The 20,558-nt window shown below is 46.8% G+C and overlaps 1 long non-coding RNA gene across 1 annotated transcript; it reads left to right on the top strand.

Moving 5' to 3' along the window:
• Positions 1–15,175: 15,175 nt before the first annotated feature.
• Positions 15,176–16,730, top strand: LOC116857073. The gene is made up of 3 exons (XR_004380685.1): positions 15,176–15,456; positions 16,027–16,079; positions 16,604–16,730. It is a non-coding gene; the product is annotated as an uncharacterized LOC116857073 (long non-coding RNA).
• Positions 16,731–20,558: the final 3,828 nt, after the last annotated feature.

Here is a 20,558-nt window from a genome sequence, read left to right as displayed (position 1 = left end):
AAGGTGTCCCGGGCAGCTCATGGGGGCTTTAAAAATCCTCAAGACTTTAAGGATGCATCACCTCTGTGGAAAGTAACACCAGCTTTTCATCTACTAGTTCAACTCCAAAACTCCCTAAATAACTGACAACATGTCTGACTTTTAGGGTGGAAACTACAAGTGCTGAATCTTTGGCATTTTAGATACCACTGCAGAGAATACCTTGCAAAAAAAAAAAAAATATATATATATATATATGTGTGTGTGTGTGTGTGTGTGTGATGTGTGTGTGTGTGTGTGTGTGTGTGTGTGTATAATCTCAGAACCACAGAATACTTCAGAGCAGCAACTGTCATGGAAGTGGCATAAACCCAAAATGCTATCCCAGCCTTGCTCCTAACCAGCCAATGACCATGGGCAAGTTGTTTCCTCCATATAGTCTTCCCTTTCCTGTGTCTACAGTAAGAAGATTGGGCCAGAAGAAAATGGGGTTCCTCTTAGCTCCAAACTCCATCCGCCTCCACTCAATCATGGTATGGTAGATGGAAGAATGATCCTCAGAGATATCCTGGTTCTAATCCCAGAATCTAGGAATGTCACCTTATGTGGCAAGAAGACTTTGAAGATATGATTAAGGATGCTGAGATGGGAAGATTATCCTGGATAATCTGAGTGGGCCCTAACTATAATCACAAGGGTCCTTATTAGGGGGAAACTAAGGGGCAATTTGATACAGAAGAGGAAGAGGCCATGTGACCACAGAGTCAGAGACTGGAGGGATATGGCTGCACTCCAGAGAACTCACCAGCAGCCACCAGAGGCTGGAAGAGGGAAGGAAAAACGCTACCCTGGAGCCTCAAGAGGAAACCAGCTCTGCCAACATCTTGATTTGAGGGCATCTGAGCTGGCAACCCCTGGACTCCCCACTCAGCAGGAGCCTGATGCTACAGTCACCCATTTCTTTATTCACTCACCCATTCCTTTAGCCGACATTCACTGAGTACCTGTAGGCCAGGGTTTCTGCAAGCACCTAGGGTGTAAGAATGGACAAAACACTCCCTCCCCTCCTCTATCTTGGGGGACAAACAGGGACAATAGTGTTGAGATAGTGGAAGGAGTGACACAGACATGGAGAGGCAGAGAGGAAGAGCCTTGCCATTTTTGGTTATCAAAGGGGACTTCCAGGAGGCAGCAGGAGGGTCCTGGGTGCCACACAAGGAACAGAATGGGAGGTCAGGACATTTGCCCATGGCCATGAAAGGGCAACAAATCTGACTCCAGGTCCAGACACATGCTCACTGAATTCAGCCTCCACCACTACCTCCCATGCCTATCCAAGGACAGAATTCGGGTTAGCCCACTGGCCAATGCTTTCTCAGAATCCTGCCTCTTGGTAGTTTCAATCAGTGTTTTCAAACTGAGGTCCATGATCCATTGGTGGGCTGTGAAGTCAATTTAATAGGTCACAACCAGCAGTTTTAAAAGCACAATGGCATTGGATAGAAAATATTAGGACGCGCCTGGGTGGCTCAGTCAGTTAAGTATCTGACTTCAACTTAGGTCATGATCCCAGAGTCCTAGGATCGAGCCCCTTGTCGGGCTCTCTGCTCAGCTGGAAGTTTGCTTTTCCCTCTCCCTTACTCTTCCCCCCAGCCCCTGTACCCCATCCCTCTTTCTCTCTCAAATAAATAAATAAAATCGTTTTTAAAAAAATAAATTAAAAAAAAAAGAAAAAGAGTGTGTTGTGCATTACCAGGGGAGATGCTGTTTTGGAAAAGTTAGTTTCAAAAAAGAATGTATACATATAAATACACAGGATCATTATGCCAAATGCATTTGTTACTGTGGGTCTTGGGTGAAAAGTTTGAGAGCCACTGATTTAACACTTCAAAATAAGGTGCCTTAACCCTTTCTTCATCTTGTTATCCAGAAGGCACTGCCCTGGCAGTTCAAAAGACACAATAGCAAATGGGGTCCAGAAGTGAGCACTCTCAGCTTTCAGAAAAGCTAATACATGAGCCCACCAGGCAAAGCACAGTACAAATACTGAGCGGGTGCCTAACAGACTTCAGAACCCAGAAATTGCATGTATCCCCATGGAGAAGATGGTATTTGAGCTGGCAGTGCAATACAAAGCCTCTTCAAGAGGCAGGGAGTAATTGGATTTGATGGAGCACATTTCGAGGAAAGTTAGGTAGGGTTCCTGTAGGAAATAAGAGTGCAGAGATAGATTGGGACCTCCAGCAGGCTGCTGACCCTCTGTGACCATCAGTCTGGTTTGTACCAAATGAAATTAATGGTATTTAACCTGCTCACCTCTCTGGTGGCAGAGAATATAGAGAAGACACGGGAAGATGCATTGAAGAATATGGCCCAATTCACCTGCTCGCTCAATAGACGTTCCTGAGCCCTGTTGGGTGGCCAGAACCAGTCTGGTGGGTCTGCAGTGCCCAGCCCAGTGTTGCATGCAGGAACTCAAAATACGGATCATCCCCTGTGTCTCAGAAAGTCAGTGTCACTGTCTTGGGCAGTGTTTGGGGGGGGCGGTGGTTTGGGTTGGAACTTACAGGTGGAAGGAACGGCACCTGTCAACATAGAAAGGGTCTGATGTGTCCAGAGGGTCCAAGAGGCTTAAGGGGTGTAGACCAGGTTGCCCTGCGCAAAGAGGCCCTGCTGAAAGCCATGATGGAATCTAAAGTTCAGTCAGTTCTGGGCTAACCACGCCATCAGCCTTGGCTTTCCCAAGTCGCAAAGAGGCGCCATCTGCTGGCCAAACTGTGTGCCTGCAGGGCTGTGTCAACCCAGAAGGAGACACTTTTTCTAACTTGCACAGAGGTTCTATATGGGCTAGAGAAGCCTTGCATAAGCAGGACTCATGGGGAAGGCAGATGAGATCTGGAAGGCAAAGGAAATTAATTGGGCAGCTTCATTATCATTTTTCCTTGATGTGGACTTTTGGACTCTTCTCCCCATCCCCAAACATGTCTCTCTACCAAGACTCCTAGTTTCTAGTTCCAATACTTAACTTTCTCCCTTCTTGGACCATTCCTGACCATCCACCCTCTTCTTCCAGCCACGGTTGGCCCCTCTGCCACCTCCTCCAGATAGTCTTCCCAGAATCCCCTACCAGAACTAATCACTGCCTTCCATTCAACCCCTCGGTCAGCCTGCAGTCTGCACTGATGCGTGTCTCCTGCATGCAGGGGGCACGTGCACCCCTGTGTTTCCATCATTCATGTTTCCTATGTCTGCCTGGCCTATTGATCTCATGGATACATGCCTTCAGGTCCCAGAGCACACTGTTAGCCCCTTTACAATTCTACAGAGCTGACCCCAAACGGCCATTTCTGACTCACTAGTAAAGGAAATACATCCCTGGAAGTACAGTAGTAGGGTAGGTGCTGAGAGCTGGATCTGGAAGCGCTTCCTCCAGAGAGGGTTTGCAGCTGCCCAGGTAGACACTCCCTCTACTTATACTCCTGCCTTCTCCCCCCACGCACTTCCATAGGGAAAAAGCCTTCCAGTCCCTCATCAGAAGCCAGACTAAGAAGTAGGATCCTGTGACTTCTGTTTGTCTTAAGGACTGGAGATCTTAGAGTGTCTTCTTTCTCAAGACAGGTTTAGATATAGGTCAAGGAGCATGAGGACACAAAATACCTGAGAAAAGACGGGGGCATCACTGAAAGGGGTAAAATACAATACAATACAATACACATAGAGCCTGAACATAGCACTCAAGGAGGTGGAACCAGAATGGCAAACTAGGAGGACAGCAGTTGCAGCATCTCACAGCCACCACCATACTGCCTGGAGCCTTAGGCTCCTCTTTTTCCAGATATCTACCACTCCTGCCAGTGAACTTCCTCACTACCCACAAACAACTTTGGCTGGAGGAGAAGGATGTTCCGGGAGAGGATAGGAGGGGAACTAACTGCGTCCAGAGTTGAGAAAGGAGTCCAGGAGATGAGCCCAGTGTGACAAAGGTCACTTTGCCAGATAAGAAGCAGATGTGGTACATGCCAAGCACTGGATGTCTGTGTCCACCCCCAACCCCACAATTATTATGTTAAAGCCCTAATCCCCACTGTGATGCTGTTTGAAGGCGGGGCCTTTGGGAGATAATTAGGTCCTAAGAGCAGAGTCCTTGTGAATGCCATTAGTGCCCTTATGAAACATGAGAGAGATGACCTCTCCTCCACGTGAGGGCATGGCTAGAAGGCAATCTGCAAGGGAACTCTCACCAGGAACCCAAGGACTAGCAACTTGATCTTGGACTTTCCAGCCTCCAGAATGGTGAGAAAGACAAGCTCACTCATTGCTCACGCACACTCTCTCTCTCTCTCTTTCTCATACACACACACACACACACACACACACACACAGCAGCAGCAGCAGCAGCAGCAGCAGCAGCAGCACGGAGCCCTGGTCAGCACTGCAGAAAATCTGGGGGGAGGCCTGGCACTGTTGTGGACACGAGAGTTACGAAGCTGAACGTGAAGAGATTTACAGTGGAGAGTAGATTAAGTAATCATGGTCCTGGCCCTAAGAAGCTTACCTGGGAGGCTGCTACCATTCACAGCCAAGCACCATGCAAAGCAGATGATAAATTACATGATAAAGCTATAAATGTAATGTGGGGAGATGGAGAAGAGTTGGGTTAATTTGTGCCAGATTATACAGAGGCTTGAAGGGCATGGTAAGGACTGGGGTCTGAGCAGGAACAAAATGAGATACGTCTGTATTGACTGATCTACCATTTCAGCTATACAGGAGAGCAGGGATTGGAGCTGGAGGACCAGCTGGAAAGACGTCACAATTCAAAACAATAGTTCCTGATCCTGAGGCCTTATTTGTACCTACCCTATTCTATGTGCTTTACGTATATAACATATTTGAATCCAGTGGTATAGAGCCAATGTTAAGGGTTGAATTGTATCCATCAAAAACTTACTTACTCCCAGAACCAAATTTTTCTCATGGTCTTTGGATGGAACCATCTCCAATGAGACCATGATCTCAGACTTCTGGCCTCCAGAACTGAGAGACAATCCATTTCTGTTGTTTAAGCCATCCGCTTTGTGGTATTTTGTTCCAGAAGCTCTAGCAAACAAATACAGTCTGTCTGTTATCATTTCACTTTAAAGAAGAGGAAATGGAGACCCAGAGGTCAAATAAACCCAGGGTCACACGACACCAGTAAGTGGCAGGGGAGGCAGCCTCCTTCCAGAGCCCATACACTCAAATTCCACATGAACCTAGCAGTCAGAAGAGATCATGAAGGCCAGGGGCAGGCCAGCAATAGTGAGAGGAGAAAGGGACAAATCATGTCAGAACCATTCCAAGAAAGAAGTCTCAGGACCTGGTACCTACTCAGATATGGCAGGTGAGAAGCAAGCAGGTATTGAAAATGACTCTTTAGTTACTAAGAGTGATTAATTCTAGATATTATTATAATTAAAGAATGATTTGGGAATCGTGTGTCTAATATCTGTCTTCCCAACTACTGAAAACTCCACGAGGTCAAGGGCAATATATATTCTCCCACAATGGGCACTTGCCCACCCTGGGTAAATACTGGTAAAAATGAGTCATTACCACATGACTTTAAGCCCCAGAACACAAAAGAAGGAGGGTCTGGGTACCATACAGGTCTTTCTTCTTGAAAGAATGAAAGGCTGAGGGGGTCAGCCATCTCTGCAGTGTGATATGCCAAGGTTCCCCCTTCACAGCCTCCCCCTGGTATGCAAAGGTGGCCGTGTAAGTCACTGAAAGGTTTCTGACTTTCGAGGAAACATGAACTAACCCCGTCAACTTATAAGCAAGGAACCTACCCATCAAATACTCACCAGCTCCCTTGCAAGAAGGCAGTAAAAGGAATTTCTTCTGGCACAAATTCTTCAGGTGGTCAATTTAGAAAATAGTACCAGGAGTGACATGTGCTGGTAGCGAACCGGACTGAAATGAAAACCCACACTCCTGCCATCCTAAGTCCACGCATGCAATGAGCAAAAACAGGGAAGGACTTATCATTTAGCCGAGCACAGCTCTAAGTGTTTCATAAACTGGGGCCCGGTTTGGTTGGACCCCAAATTTTATTCTTCCCCTCTTTCCATAAATAATACATGTTTGGTAGGGCACACGGCCCCCTGGATAAAGACTGCATTTCCCAGGCTCCCTTGCAGCCGGGTGTGACCCTGTGACTCAGTTCTGACCAATGGGATGTAAGTGGGAGTGTGGGAAAGTGATGGATGGTTCACGCCCTTTGCCAGTGGTTTTTCAGACCTTTCTCCAGTCTTCTGTGGGAACATGGATGTGGATGCAATCAGACTGGACCACGAGGAAAGGGACAAACTTTGGGAACAGTGGACAAGTGACTATAAGAAAGTAGATCCCTGAGAACTGTACAGAGAGGAGCTCCAGGCCAGCTCAGGCTGCTTATCTCTAGACTTAAGTGACAGAGAGTAACTGCTATCTGTTTAAGCACTGCTATTTGGGGTCCCTCTTACTCAAAGCAAACTTAATACTAACTGTCACATATATATTGGCTTACTTACTTTTCAATAAGGCCTCAGGCTGGTTCCCTATAAAGGTCAGGTGCCTTAGCTTTAATCCAAGGTCAAGGCTGGACAGCTAGGAGCAGCCAGGAGACTTGCAGAGGTATGCTTGTGGTAACAAAGGGAAACCAGGCTCGGAGACTATGGGTGCTTCTATAAAAGTCAGCAAAGTAGACCCAGGCCTTCTTCCTACACCTGTGGCTTAGAAAGAGAGCTGCTCCCATACCTGAGTATGCATTGGCCAGGAACAACCACATGTCACATTCACCCTACTTTGTAAAGGTTGCATTACTCGGGGTGCTTTCTTTTCAAGGGGCATACTGACTCCGCATTCTCCTGTGGTGGGGGATGGAAAGGAGTGCAGGCTCTGGCCAAAAAGCAGGGCTAGATTGGAGATGGGGCCACAGCGAATACCATGCAAGGTGTTTCTAGATACAAACCCTATGAAACTTGGGCCTATTTAAAAATAACATGCAATCCAGTGATCAGATCTGGTGGGTTCAAGGGAAGAAAATGCTCCAAAGGTTCACATAGAGGGTATCTTAAACACAGCTACCCTTTGGATAGTCTAGGGCTCTGAAGACCCCAAGAATTCTTAAGGGCAAAGAAAGGCTGTTTGTTTACTTATTTGTTGCATTGGATGTTGTTTGTGGATTGGCTGGTTAGTTTGTGGATTTTTCTTCTTATCTCTAGTACCAAATCGAATCATTGCACGAACATGTGATCATGACATCGTAGGGTTGTGAGTCAGAAATGAAAACATTCTCCAGGTCCAGACCTTGTTTCCGGGGAAATAAACACAGACCCTGGAGCAACCACTCTTCTCTTCTTGCACCCTTGACAGGCATTGCTAATCAATCATCGCACGCTTTCCCACAGGCTCCCAGTGGAGCCTCAGATCTCTCAGTACAACACTGGCTGCCACTGTCAATCAGTGGAGTACCATTCTCAGTGAAATACCTTCTCTACCCTTGCTGCTTGAGAGATTGTGAGTTTCTCCCAGTCCTGCTTCCAACAAGGCCTTGCATGTTGCCCTGGGGACATATCTGAGGAGGCAAGGAAGAGAGGGAGGGGACAGAAGGAGCCACTGGAAGAGCCAGGTAAGAGGGGATTCTGCTGACTGGGGCAGAGGTTGGATGTCATCCTTGACCAGACTCAGAACCCCAGCCCCTTTGTGTGCACCCTATTATACCTGGCCTCACTGGCCTCACAGTTCAGTCAAGCCCGGGCACCAGTGAGCTCCTGGTATGCTGTGGTGTTTTGTGCAGATGGCCTGTTAGCTCAGGAGCCAGAAGATGGGGTTCCTGACACAGTACAACTGCTCCTCAGCTGAGTGACCAGGAGGAAGAATCGTCTACTCTACCCTCTGGTCTGCTTCCTTTGTGTACAATAAGAGCCTTGGGGCAAAGGCTGTTGTTGGTCCTTCTCTCTCCAAATCCATAGGGTTCCACTGCTCTTGTCCTCCCAGTGGCCTCTTCTGCCCTGAAACTTGTGTCTCAACAGCATCTTCCTGGGAGTCCCAGCCCACAGAAGGCAACTTCTGCAGAGCCCCTCAAAATTGATGGCCCCCTACCCCATGGGAGGGCCTGAAACCACATTTAGCTTTTGTCATTGGCAATCCCTCTTCCATGGGTATGTAATCTTCCTCCAACTAGCTAGAAAATTTCTTTTTTTTTTTAAGTTGAATTTAAGTAATCTCGACTCCCTACATAGGGTTCAAACTCACAATCCTGAGATCAAGAGTCACAGGCTCCTCTGACCAAGCTAGGAAATTTCTTGAAAGCTGAAAATATGTTTTGTGTTTCTTCTGTATCTCTCAAAAGAGTCAAAACAAAGATAAGGATAATACAGTAACAACCATGATGATGATGATGGTGGTGGTGGTGGTGGTGGTGGTGGTGATGACGGAGGATTGTTACCCTTTCCTGAGCATTTTGCACACATATGCTCATCTCTTCCTGACAACCACCCTAAGAAGTATTACCTTTCTCCCTTTGCAGTGTGGAAGCTGAGGCACAAAGGGGCTGCGGCACTTGCCCAGGGTAGGGAAGAGTTTGGCATCTGGGGGTCTCTGGCTCAGAACCCAGGCGCTCCAGCATGTTACTATGTGCCAAAGCTGAGCAAGATGCTGAGCGTTCTGTCCTTGCTGAACACTTCACATCCATGCACAGGGCCACTCAATCACCTTCAGTTTGTGAACCCTCTCTGGCTCATCTCTGTATTCCCAGTGTCTGACATAACATTCAGCAGATGAATGTCTGAACAAATGGTTTTTCTAAAAGAGAGGTCACCCCCCATACACACCCAGGTCTAGCCAGCCATACACTGGTCCAATACCATTTTTCCATCCATGGTTGCAGCTGCCCACCCCCAGACACGTTACATGCCCCTAATTCCAACAAGGTAAGGAAGACCCCTCACTTTAAATTATCTACTCAAATAGTATTTATCTAGCACCCTCTCTGAACACAGCCCTGCATAAGCAATTCATCTGTCACAGTCTCTTTTAGTACATTTCAGGACTTCTTAATAAACTCTGGGCAGCTAATTCATTTACATATCTGATGGCACAAAATGCACATTTACACAGCAGCTTCTAGAGAGAACGTGCCAAAAAATTCTTCAATTATTCCCTGCTAAGTCATTCCACTTTTCAGTGGAACCAGAGACTCACACAGGATGCAAATTATTCCCCTTCTATCACTAATGCCGCAGGCCCATGCTAGTTCAGTCCCGAATTTCTCAGGAGTCTTCCAATGCCCGGTGAATATCAATTGCCCTGGAGCCTTGTTTAAATGCTGACCCTGACTCAGTTGGTCTAGAGTGGAGATAAAGAATCTGTATTTCTCACAGGCTCCCAGGTGGGGCAGATGCTAGGGAAGTAATTCTCTGACTCTCTCCCTGCTTCAGCACAATGCCTCCCCAACTCCCAAGCATGCCCTCCATATTCCCAGTACTCTAACACACTAACATGGTCACATCGCTCCCGCTCCTGCAGCTCTTGGAATCCTATCCATAGTTCCTCGGCTTGACTCTGGTCACAGTGAACATCTTGAAGCTCAGCCTGTCTGTCTCTCTGTCTCCCCTCCCTTCTGCAGCCCCATCATCCTACTCATTCTTTCTTCTCCAATATATGGAACCTCCCCACCTCTTCTGTGAAATTCCCAAGTCAGTTATCTATGCTGCTCCACAGATCCTCCTTGGATACCCCTTTTTCCTCTACCAGTCCTGATTGAAAACTCCTTCCCTCTGCCTCCAGAAGACCCCTCTGTCTACTTCTACTGGAGCACAGGGGTACTGACCTAGGCTGGTCTCCCCACCAGGCAGAGACTTCTTGGAGGGCAGGAACGAGCGCCTCTTTTACTCTTTTCCGGATCCTGTGATTCAGCAAGTATTTATGGAATGAACAGACGAGAACCTCTTCAACGTATTCTTGGACCCAAGGAAGTAAGATAGTTAACAGAATTTCTCAAAGGAACAACAGCTCCTTTGTTTTTAAGAACAGCAATCATCATCACCACATGCATAAACTCACTTTTTAAGGTTAATCAGATGTGTGCTTATAGTAATATATTTGATTATGTTGTTTGCTTTACAAAGTTCAGATAAAAATCCTAAATTTGAGTGGCATTAAGAAATTTATCTTAAAGGTGGAGTGAGCAAATTAAAGGTACTTAGTCTATAACCTGTATGGGGGACCATGCCCCGTGAAGTGGTTGCAACACTATTTTAATTCAACCTTGGAGCCATTATTTTGTGAAGAATCATTTCTTGAGAGATTGTAATGAAAATCACCAGGAATATTTGACATGATAGATGGTAGATAGGTAGATAAGTAGAAGAAGTAGACAGGTAGGCAGGCAGGTAGGTAGGTAAGTAGGTAGATAAATAGATAGCCTTCACACATTAAGAATAAAAATACCAACCACAAATATATTAGACCATTACTCTATAGAGGCATAGACCTCTCTCTTTACATCTGTGATTTCATGTAATCTCCACACTAACCCTGAGAGACACTCTCCATTGTCCCTATCTTACCAATGGCAATCTGAAGCTCAGAGGGACTGAGGGATTTGTCAACGGGTATGTACTTTGGGTCAGAGGCATCTTCACTGCTCATAACCACAAAGCAAAACTGCCTCTGTCAAATGTTTACATTGGACCTATGTGTCTCAACAACAAGTGCATCAAGTGGTCATATGGCATGAGACCCAGAGAAAGTGGAGCAGAGCCTCCATTCCCTATCAGATGCAAGTTTAAAGCCCAATGCAACACCCAAGATGCCCATGTTGGTGGGAGAGATACAAAGCAAATTTACCCCGGATGGAAGCCCACTTGTAGTGTGGACTCGGAGAAAAACCAATCAAAATGAAAACTGAATAATTCCGGCATAAAACCCACAGCAGCTGCCTAGAGCTAAGTCACAGAAGTTTGCATGGGAGCCGGAAATAGTGGGGAACGACATGGCTAGAATGACTGGGGGGAACATGGTAAGTGTCTAGGGAGGGACCACCAAGGGCCAGCTCTTGCCCCATGCCTTCTCACGTCACTTCATTCATTCCTTAAGGCAGCCCTGGGAGGCACTTACAGCTGCCGCCATTTTCCAGATGTGAAAACTAAGGCTCAGAGAGATGGAGGAATTGCTGCCCAAGGGTCAGGACAGCCTTCTGAACTCAGGTCTCTGTTGTGTTTTTGGTGTAGATTTGTGGAGTAGGCTCTCTGCCCTCCCCCACCTCCAGTCCCTCCAAGGCCGCCATTCCTAATGGATTTGATTTTTAAACTTATCTAAAAACTCACCTGCCAGTAGACACAGTCTGAGGTTGTGGCAAACACCATGTCTTAGTGCAGGAGAGACTTGAAATTTCAGGAAATTGTGGAAAAACGAGTAACTCGAGAGCACCGAGACTTATTGAAAGGGAGGAGATTAAGGGAAAAAAATTTTCACTTTATGACTGGAAACTTGAAGAGATGAAAATATGACCTTTTTCTGCCACCTCTGCTTCTAAAAAGTGACAAAAGTGTTTCATATTCCTGCAGGCTATATTAGCAGAAGACCCTCCAAATGTGTGTGCCTCCTGGGAGCACAAAGTTTTAATCTCTTCTTTTGTTCTTTGGCAAGAAGAAAAGAGGAGTGTCCATGTGGTTTTGATATGGGCCAGGCTCTGGCCAAACAAAGTTGTCACCTAGCCAGTTCCTTGAACCATATCTGCCCTCCAACTCAGAGGTGCCCTTTCCCACCTTACTGCTAGGTCCTTCCAAGACATCTGGCAGCCACTAAAGAGAACTCTCAGATCAGAAAGCCTGGAGCTCGGATCCCATGCTGGGGGAGATGAGATCACATTGTGCTGGAAAGTGTCTTCCATCAACTTACTCACCTGTCTTCCACCAACATACTTACTTACCTTACTTCCACCACTTACTTCTCTAAGACCTCATTTGCATGTCTGTGAAATGGGGAGATTTCTGCCTATTCCATGGAGCTTTGTGAGGAGTAAAAAAAACATTGCACTAGCTTTAGTATTAACTAGCATTGACTAGGCACTTAATAAAATTAGCTATACATATTGTCTACAGTCATATTAAAGGAGGGTCACCCAATGAGGGCAAACTTTAGGGTACGTGAGGGAAGGAGGCACTCCTTTCTTCCACCATCATGAGGGTGGCAGCCATTGTCAAATGACTGCATGTCTAGGAAGCCTGACGCATCTCTGTCAAACTGGGAAGATGCTCCCCATGCCCCACTGCAGCTCTGTGGGAAACAGCTACATGACCATGGTGCAGGCCAATGGCAGGGACTTCTCTAACAGGAGAAGCCTGAACCACTTCAACTGACAACATGAGTCAGAGCAGTGCCAGGCAGCCTATGCTGTATTCTCGACTCCTTTTGCAGCAGAACTCACATGCTATACAATGTGCCCTGAGCTATAGCCAAAGAGGCAAACAAGGTCTGAAACCCAGCCTGAGCTCCATTCAGCAGCCAGTCCCCTGGCTGGAGGTAAGAATCACTTCTATGAACTTGCATAAAGGTAGGCAGAGGCTACTGTTAGTCATGTGCAGCCTCTGGAGTTCATAAGACTGACCACCTTGGATCATAAAAAGAGCCCTTCCTCCCTCCTTCTCTCCCTCCCTTCCTTCCTCCCTTTCTCCTGTCCATCTATCCTTCCTTCCTACCTTTCTTCTTCCCATCCTCCCTCCTTTCCTTCCTTCCCCCCCCACCAACCCTTTTCAAGTCTCCCCTATGTTCTAGCTCATTAAGCCACAATCCCTACCTCAAGGGGTCAGGGGTCTGATGAGGGCACAGGCATGGTTAACACTGCTGGGAAAGGTGCTTCTGAAGAAAGAGGGGCACTTGCCCAAAGAAGTTTCTTAATTGGCCCCAGACCACATGACTCACTGTCATTGGGCAGAGCCCAGATGAGTAAACTTCATGAAAAGGATAAGGTCAAGGAGCCAAATGAAGTGAGGGCACTAGAAAGGGGGAGAGAAGAAGGAAGAATATATAGGAGGAGGGGGAAAACTAAAGGAATATCAGAAAACGATGGATGGAATGAAGTGAAAGAATGAAGAAGAGCCTGGCTAGGATGAAGCTGGTGACTGTGGGGTGTGTGTGTGTGTGTGTGTGTGTGTGTGTGTGTGCTTGTGTGTGTGGTGTGTATGTGTCTGTGTGTATACCAGAAGGAGACACCTGGGGAGTGGGTGCACTCTGTGCAAGACATTAAGAGGTCACTTTACAGACTGTCTCACTGAATCCTGTTATCAGTGTGGTGAGGTAAACTTTGTTATTCCCCTTTTACAGATGAGGAACTTTTAACTCAGAGAAATGAAACCCCAGATGCTCCAGGTGATATAGAACACTGTCTGGGGGCACCTGGGTGGCTCAGTGTGTTATCAGCGGCACAAATGCCACAAGTGGGTGAAGTTAAGGTCACTGGCATGGACCCAAAGCTGCCATTGGCACAGTGTCCAGAAAGCATTTGGGGAGCTGTCCGTCCCTCTTGGCCGAGGTACATAGGGCCTGCTAGTTATGTTAATTAAACAAATCTAATCACAGAAATGAAGTGACCCAGGTGATGGGAATAGCACGCAGCCTCAAGTTCCTGGCGAAAATCCAGTTAAGACAGAGGTGAGCTCACCCTACTCTGGAAAGATCACGAGGGGCAAGAGTAGGGGCTAAGAGGAAGCTAAGAGAGAAAAATCATACCTGAATATCCATTAAATGAGTCTCCTTTCTACATATCTCTTGTGTCAGGGAGGGCCCAGGAAAAATCTGGAAGAGAATTAAATAGAAACTGGGCCTCCACCTATTCCCTCTTTTACCATTTTCCTGAGATCTGGTTGGGAAAGATGTGGCATGCATAGGAGACGAGGACACACGTCCTGTACAGAGTTGGAGTGCAGAGCTGGGCTGGCCATACAGAGCCTGAGGGTCAGGTCTGATCTGGGCTCCATCACCAAGGGGCCATTTGACCTCTGACTTTGTACTCCCTGAGCCTTAATAAGATGAAATGCTAGTACTGGACCGCAAGCCAACTCATAGGATGGCTTCAGAGACCCAGGGACATAATGGGTCTACAGGAACTTAAGATTTTAAGTAAAAGCTTCTATGGAGCTTGTCATTAAGATTGTGTTTTGAATAATGAAACAGCAAACAGAAAACGCTGGTGAGATTCCCCAAAAGGGTGGGGGAGGGCTCATTCTGCCTTTCATCTATGTATTCAGAGTGCATTTAGCATTAACATCCATTAGCATTAATGCATTAGCATTAGTATGTTCCAGGTTACAGAAATAAGTATAACACCGCCTCTGACCCAGAGAGAATCTTTCAGAGGCCACAGTGGGAGGAACTCGGTCTTGTTTTTCTTCCCGTTATAACCTCAGTACTTAACAATAGGTTAATACTTAAAAGTGGATGTTCAATAAATGATTAAATGAATGAACCGCCAGTTTTGTAGGGATAAAAATAAACAAGCATTTTCGATAAAGCCTGGTGAAGCTGAGAGTTCATGGGACCCTGGGAACTGTAATGAGGGACACTGCGTGGGCGCTAGCGGGAGGAAAGGTTCCTGGAAGTGTGTGCTGAGGGAGAAGCTGCCTCTGGATGAAAGGTGCGGTTAAAGTACCAAAGCAGGTCTGGCGGGCTCCGGAAGCCCCGTCACCCTCCGCCAAGGAAGAGGGACGCACGGAGAGAGAAGTCAGATGAATCCTTATTAAGATACTGCCCGCGGCCAGCCAGCTAAAAGAGACGCCGGAAGGAAGGTTACCGGGAAACGCCACCTTGGGTTTAAGCAAAAAAAATCGGGCTGCGCAGGGCACAGGAGACCCAGGTGGACAGCTCAGGACAGCCCGCGGCGCACAGGGACGCGAACTTGAGGACTGGCGGGTGCGACAGCCGGGGGATGGAGGCGGTGCAGGGGGCGGAGCGGCGGCTGCGCGCATGCGCGGGGGAGAGCGCGGGGATGCGTTCGTGCGTGCGTGCGTGCGCGCGCCCGCAGCTAACACCCCGACGAATAAGCCTGACAAAGGCGGAGATGCCTGGCGGCCCCGGGGCCACCTAGCTGGCGCCGCGAGGCAGTGACGCCCGAGGCGAGGGGGCGGGACGCACGCAGCGCCTCGCCTAGTTCCGCGCCGGCAAAAACAAAGCCATCTCTTTTGAAACAAAAATGAAACAGACGTGGCCGGGGAAAGCTAAATATTTGCAAGCCGATGTGAACAAAGGGGAAAACTCCAGCCAGGGAACTTTGAGTTTCTGCGCGAGCCCCCAGCGGCCCCGCTCGCTGGATACTTTATGAGAACGTCCTTTGCCCCTGCTTTCCCTCAGTCCCCGAAGGAAAATAAATCCTCGGCCAAATGAGACTTGACGGCGTGAACAGAAGACCGTCTCCAGACAGTCCCAGCTGGCGCAGGCGGAGCCGGGCCAGAGGTACCGCGTGGGTTAAGGCCACCAGCGCCTGGGGTGCAGAGAGCGTCTCCCTCCGCAGAGCTGGAACCGGGAAGCGCCAAAGAAGCCTTTGTTTTTCTCTCTAATCCCTTCTGCCAACCCGGGATATAAGTCCTCGCTATTTCTGCCTTGTAACATTGCTCGACGTATCCCACCCCTGATTCTCAACAGTGCAGCCTCTCAGCCCCACCCCCACCGCCCACCGCCCACTGTGAGTCCCCTCCCCCTCCCTCCGTTAAACCACAGCATCACACAGCAAGGCCCTATTGCAGTTACCCATAAATGCAAAGGCGAGGAGCCACCAATACCTGTTTGAGGAGATGGCATTTTAATTAGCACACTCCAGCTGCCATAAACCCCGATCCCGTCCTACCTCTCCTCCCCCTCCCCGTGCCCTCTCCCAACCTTCCTGCTCACCCCCATCTATGTAAAAAAGCCATAAAGCCTTTCTCCAATCGCCTTCTTGGAGTTTATGCAACCCCCAGAACACAGGTTGATTGGAAAGGTCTCTCCTGGATAACAACAATTCAATGTGCCTTGACATTTTAATAGCCTGCCGTCCTGGTGAACACAATCGAGCAAGGCAGTGAAGCAAAAATCATTAGGTAAGCAAGATAATCTAAGCGGAATCTGCTGCCCGCACTCGCACATCTGGGGGCAGGTTGCACATCTGGGATGGTCCACAAAGCTGGGTTCATCCTGCCCTGCAGCAGCTTCGCATGTGTGCGTGGATATATACACTCGTTCAGTTAGAGATACACACCTTCACGGAAGATTTTGGGAGATAAACATACTAAGGTAATACCTGTCACCCCATCTAACTACCACCAAATTAAACTTACTGCTCTCAGTTCAGACTTGAATATTGGTTGGGATCCCTAACACCAACCATTTAAAGGCTTATGTATTTCTGAAACAGATATGTATTCATTTATATAAAGATTTTGAATATAATGCCATGGCTAAATATGTACTTTAAACATATATATGTATATATGTACATGTATATATATACACACACTGTAAAACCTTTATGCTTAGTGTATGCAATGTACTATTATAAATGCTTCATGTCTACTAACTCATTTAATCCTTAAAACATAAGTACGTTATTCTTCCCGCTCTACAGATGAGGTAACTGAGGCACAGAGAGTTCAAGCAACTTGTCCACAGTCATCTTCCAATAAGTGCTGGAGCCAGGATTTGAATGCAGGCAGTCCACCTCTTGTATCCAAGCTGTCATCCACTAAGCCATGCTGTCTCATAAAAAGAAGTCAAGTCACACAAATAAGGTTACATGTCTTTATAATGTTAGTGCTTGCTTTCGTGAATGTGTATATTTACACACCCACAACACACATATTTATGTGGATACTCAAAAGGTGCAAAGCAGTGTGACTTCTTTCGGTATAAGCACCTCCATTTATGTGTTCAGCCATATTCACGAGCTGAGTATCTTGTGAGTCCCAAGATCATGTGTTAGTACTGAAGATATAACAATTAATTAGACACAAATGCCACGCTCAAGTAGCTCATAGCCTACAAGGAAGTCAAATCAGCAAAAAGGTGTTGACCTTGGGGGTGATAGGATAGAGACTGACACAGAGTGGCAGAAGTCCAGAGGATCCCCCATTGCCCCCCACCTGCCTCACACATCCCTTTCCCAGAATCCTCTGGGGAAGCCATATACCCATTCGCATGAGGTTGTCATACACAAAACGTGGAGCGCTCCAACTGGGAATCACCTCCAAGACCATTTTATAAGCTACCTAAGAAAATGAGTCTTGTGGCTTGATAATTACACATCTCACACATGCACACAGACACACAGAGCCCTTTCTTAGAAGGAGGTAGGAGTGACATCACAGAACCTCGAGGGCCAACAGATGACAGAAAATTCTCCTGTTGGATTCCAACCCGCCCCATTCGCCCATGCTCCTCCCTCTCTTCCTGCAAGGAAGTCCGGCAGAGATCCGCTTTCCAGGGTGCTGACTTGGCAAGCTATTCACTTTATGAATATGACCCTCAGAGGGGAGAGCCCCTCTCAGCAGCCCCCGAACTATGTTATCACCATTATTAAAGGAGCTTAAAGAGGAGCTGGGAGGATGAGACACCACTGGAATTGCAGCCTGATTGTGATTGATGTGTTCCTATTAGCGCCTCAGTGTTATCTCTCTGGATGGCAAGAACAGCCAGTGGCTTGTAACACAACAGATTACCTGAGTTCTCAGCCTTAGAAGGATGTTTAAATAAAATATAGTCCCTCTTAGCAAGAGGCTCATTTTCTCCACGAGGCTCCTAGACTATTTCATGTCAGCTCTGATTCGCTGCGACTCTCCTCAGTAAACATGTCTTATCATTAATAATTCTTTACAAGCACAATCTCCAAGAGTCCTCTCTCTCTCTCTCTCTTTCTCTAGGTGGCTGGACTCAGACACATCACACTCCAGTTTGGGTTCCAAGGTGCTTCTCTCTGGATTTTCACCTGCCTTGCCAAAAATGATTGATTACGCCGGGCCGACTGGGTGTCCGGCAATACCCAACAAATGACTTTGGCCCCTAACAGCAGGCCTTGGCCAGATAGAAATCAATATTTCACCATTAAAATCTATCAAAGAAGAGTTAAGGCACCATCTGTCCCTGCCGCCTCTCTATGGTGTGTGAACATTAAATCCGACACTTGTACTACATGGGTAATCAATATATAGTGGTTCACAGATCATTTGTGGTTCCTTTTTAGCAGTGATGGATGTCTGGAATCGTTGTGATTCATTTTGTCAGACCATTAAACAAGATTCTGTCCAGTTCCTTCCTGATTTCATTTAGAGGATCATTCTTCACAGTTCATAAGAGGGAAACGGTTTTACCAATCTGCTTCTATTTCAATAAGTCACTTTATAGAGATTTTGTGTCCTCCAGACTGTAAAAATTCTGGAGAGATAGTACAAACAGACCTCTAAAACTATTCACTGCATGACATATGCATAAAGTGTGAAGAGAGGAATGTAAATATGTTTACCTCTTTATCTGCAAATGTTGGTTTTAACCCCCTCCTGGCTGGAGCGCTGGCCTGTAGGGCGCACCCAGAACAGTGCCCACCACAGCAGGAGGAGGCTGAGGCTGGTTACTGGGGACCCATTCATAGAGGCAGGGGGAACCACCCCCCGCAACCTTCAGTAGCATGGCCAAAAGCAAATGGGAATGGCTTTTTCAGAGGAGCATTCCAGACCTTCATTTCTACAGTCGAGATGATCTTGCTACTCACCCAAATGTTTGGCAAATACCTCTCGGTACTCTGGTGCAGCATGCTCACCCAGGAGAAGAAAGGGTGACCATGCCCTTGAGGGCAGGGTAGGAATGACCATAAGGACATGCATGATGATACCAGCTGCCCTTTGGGGGACACTGACCTGTGCCAGGCACAAAATACGGCCAAGTCTCACCCTTGACAATTTTATAAGATAGGTACTGTTCTCCCCACTTTCCAGTGGGGGGAACTGAGGCTCAGAGAAGTTAAATAAACTGCCTACGATTGCCCTACCCAGGGAACTGGAAGGTCAGGACCCAGACCTAGACTTGTCTGACACCAAAGAGCCCCCAAGACCATGGCCAGCTCTTGGCTATTGGCCATCACTATGCAGGTGATTTTGTTTCAACCCAAGTAAATTTCCTTCAGTCCTCCTGGTCTATATCCTTGCTCCAACCAATCAGTGTGCTGTTAGGAAATAAAGCTTTTTTATTATTATTTTAAATAATTCTGTGACAAAAATCACTAAATAATGTACTCCAAAGCCAAACAATTGATTTTAAACCATTTTCCAGTTTGGGATTATTGGATAATTATATCACTGTGGCTGATCTAAGTGCAGATAAGCAGATGTTGATTTAAATATTAGCATACACATAAACACGTTATGTATATATACACATATATGTGCATCTATTTTATATCGTTATTATAAATGATAGAACATATTTGAAAGACTCTAGAGATGACTTAGTTTTTCCTCCTTTCCTGTCCTTTTAAAATAAAGTGTTGAGTCTCAGAAAGAATAAATGCTGGACCTGGGATGAGAATCTTATTTCCTGATTTCCAAGGTAAAACACCATAGTGAAAACCTACGTAATAGAGTGTTATTCAGTTACAATTTGGGGCCAATATGTTTGTTGAGGGGACAGTGGGAGAGAGTTAATGTATGATGGGCAAACCTCCGGGGCATTCTTACCTCCGCACCAATTCACTAACCACCATACCCCCTGCCTGCCTCAAGGGCACAGCTCAAGGTAAGGCAGGGGGCACCACTTCAAACCCAAGGTCATCAGGCCAGAGCCGTACTGGATAATAGCACCTCAGGGAAATTCCAGACAAGGCACTTTGAGGAGGCATAGGGCATGGCAGAGAGCTAGGATTTGGGCTTTGGAAAGACTAGGCAAGAACCCATCTGTACTGCTAATTAACTGTGTCACCTCAGATATGTACTTAACCTCTCTGAGTATCAGTTTCGTCCTCTAAGAATGAAGCTAATCACACATACCTCCCCGGGCAATTGCAAGGATTCAGTGAGACAAGGCCAACTTTAGCCCTTTATCCCGGTCTCCTTTCCTTCCTTCCTCCCCAACATTACCCCATACATTTGTATTCCGCTTGTTTTTTAGCCCGCATAAAAACTTAGGATGGCATCTGCCACATGAGAATTATCAAATTCCCCTAGATTCTAGAAATATAAAACCTAGGAATTAAAATAAGAATTGAGAGGTCTTTGGTGCAACCGTTGACCGAGTGCAGGAACCAAGTTCACCACCTGCCTGACAGTTCATTTTCAAGGACGAGGGGCTCAAGATGTCGCAAGCAAGTCTGCCTCACTGCTGGACAATCTTTTAAACATACGTGTCCTGCTAAACGTGACTCCAAGTAAATCCCATCCATTAGTCCCAGCAATAATTCCAATCCATAACCACCTCATGTTCCGTATAATAATTTAATAGAATGAAAAGAAATGTTCCTTATAATTTGGGTTAAAACTACCTTCTTGAAGCACTTTGATTATTGGACTAAAATCCAAGAGCGTTGTGACTGCCCAGGT

This window comes from Lontra canadensis, unplaced genomic scaffold (genome assembly GCF_010015895.1).
Source record: "Lontra canadensis isolate GAN:19392208 unplaced genomic scaffold, GSC_riverotter_1.0 scaffold117, whole genome shotgun sequence".
NCBI lineage: Eukaryota > Metazoa > Chordata > Mammalia > Carnivora > Mustelidae > Lontra > Lontra canadensis.
Note: the sequence above shows the minus strand (reverse complement) of the source record. Positions and strands in the feature narration are given on the sequence as shown.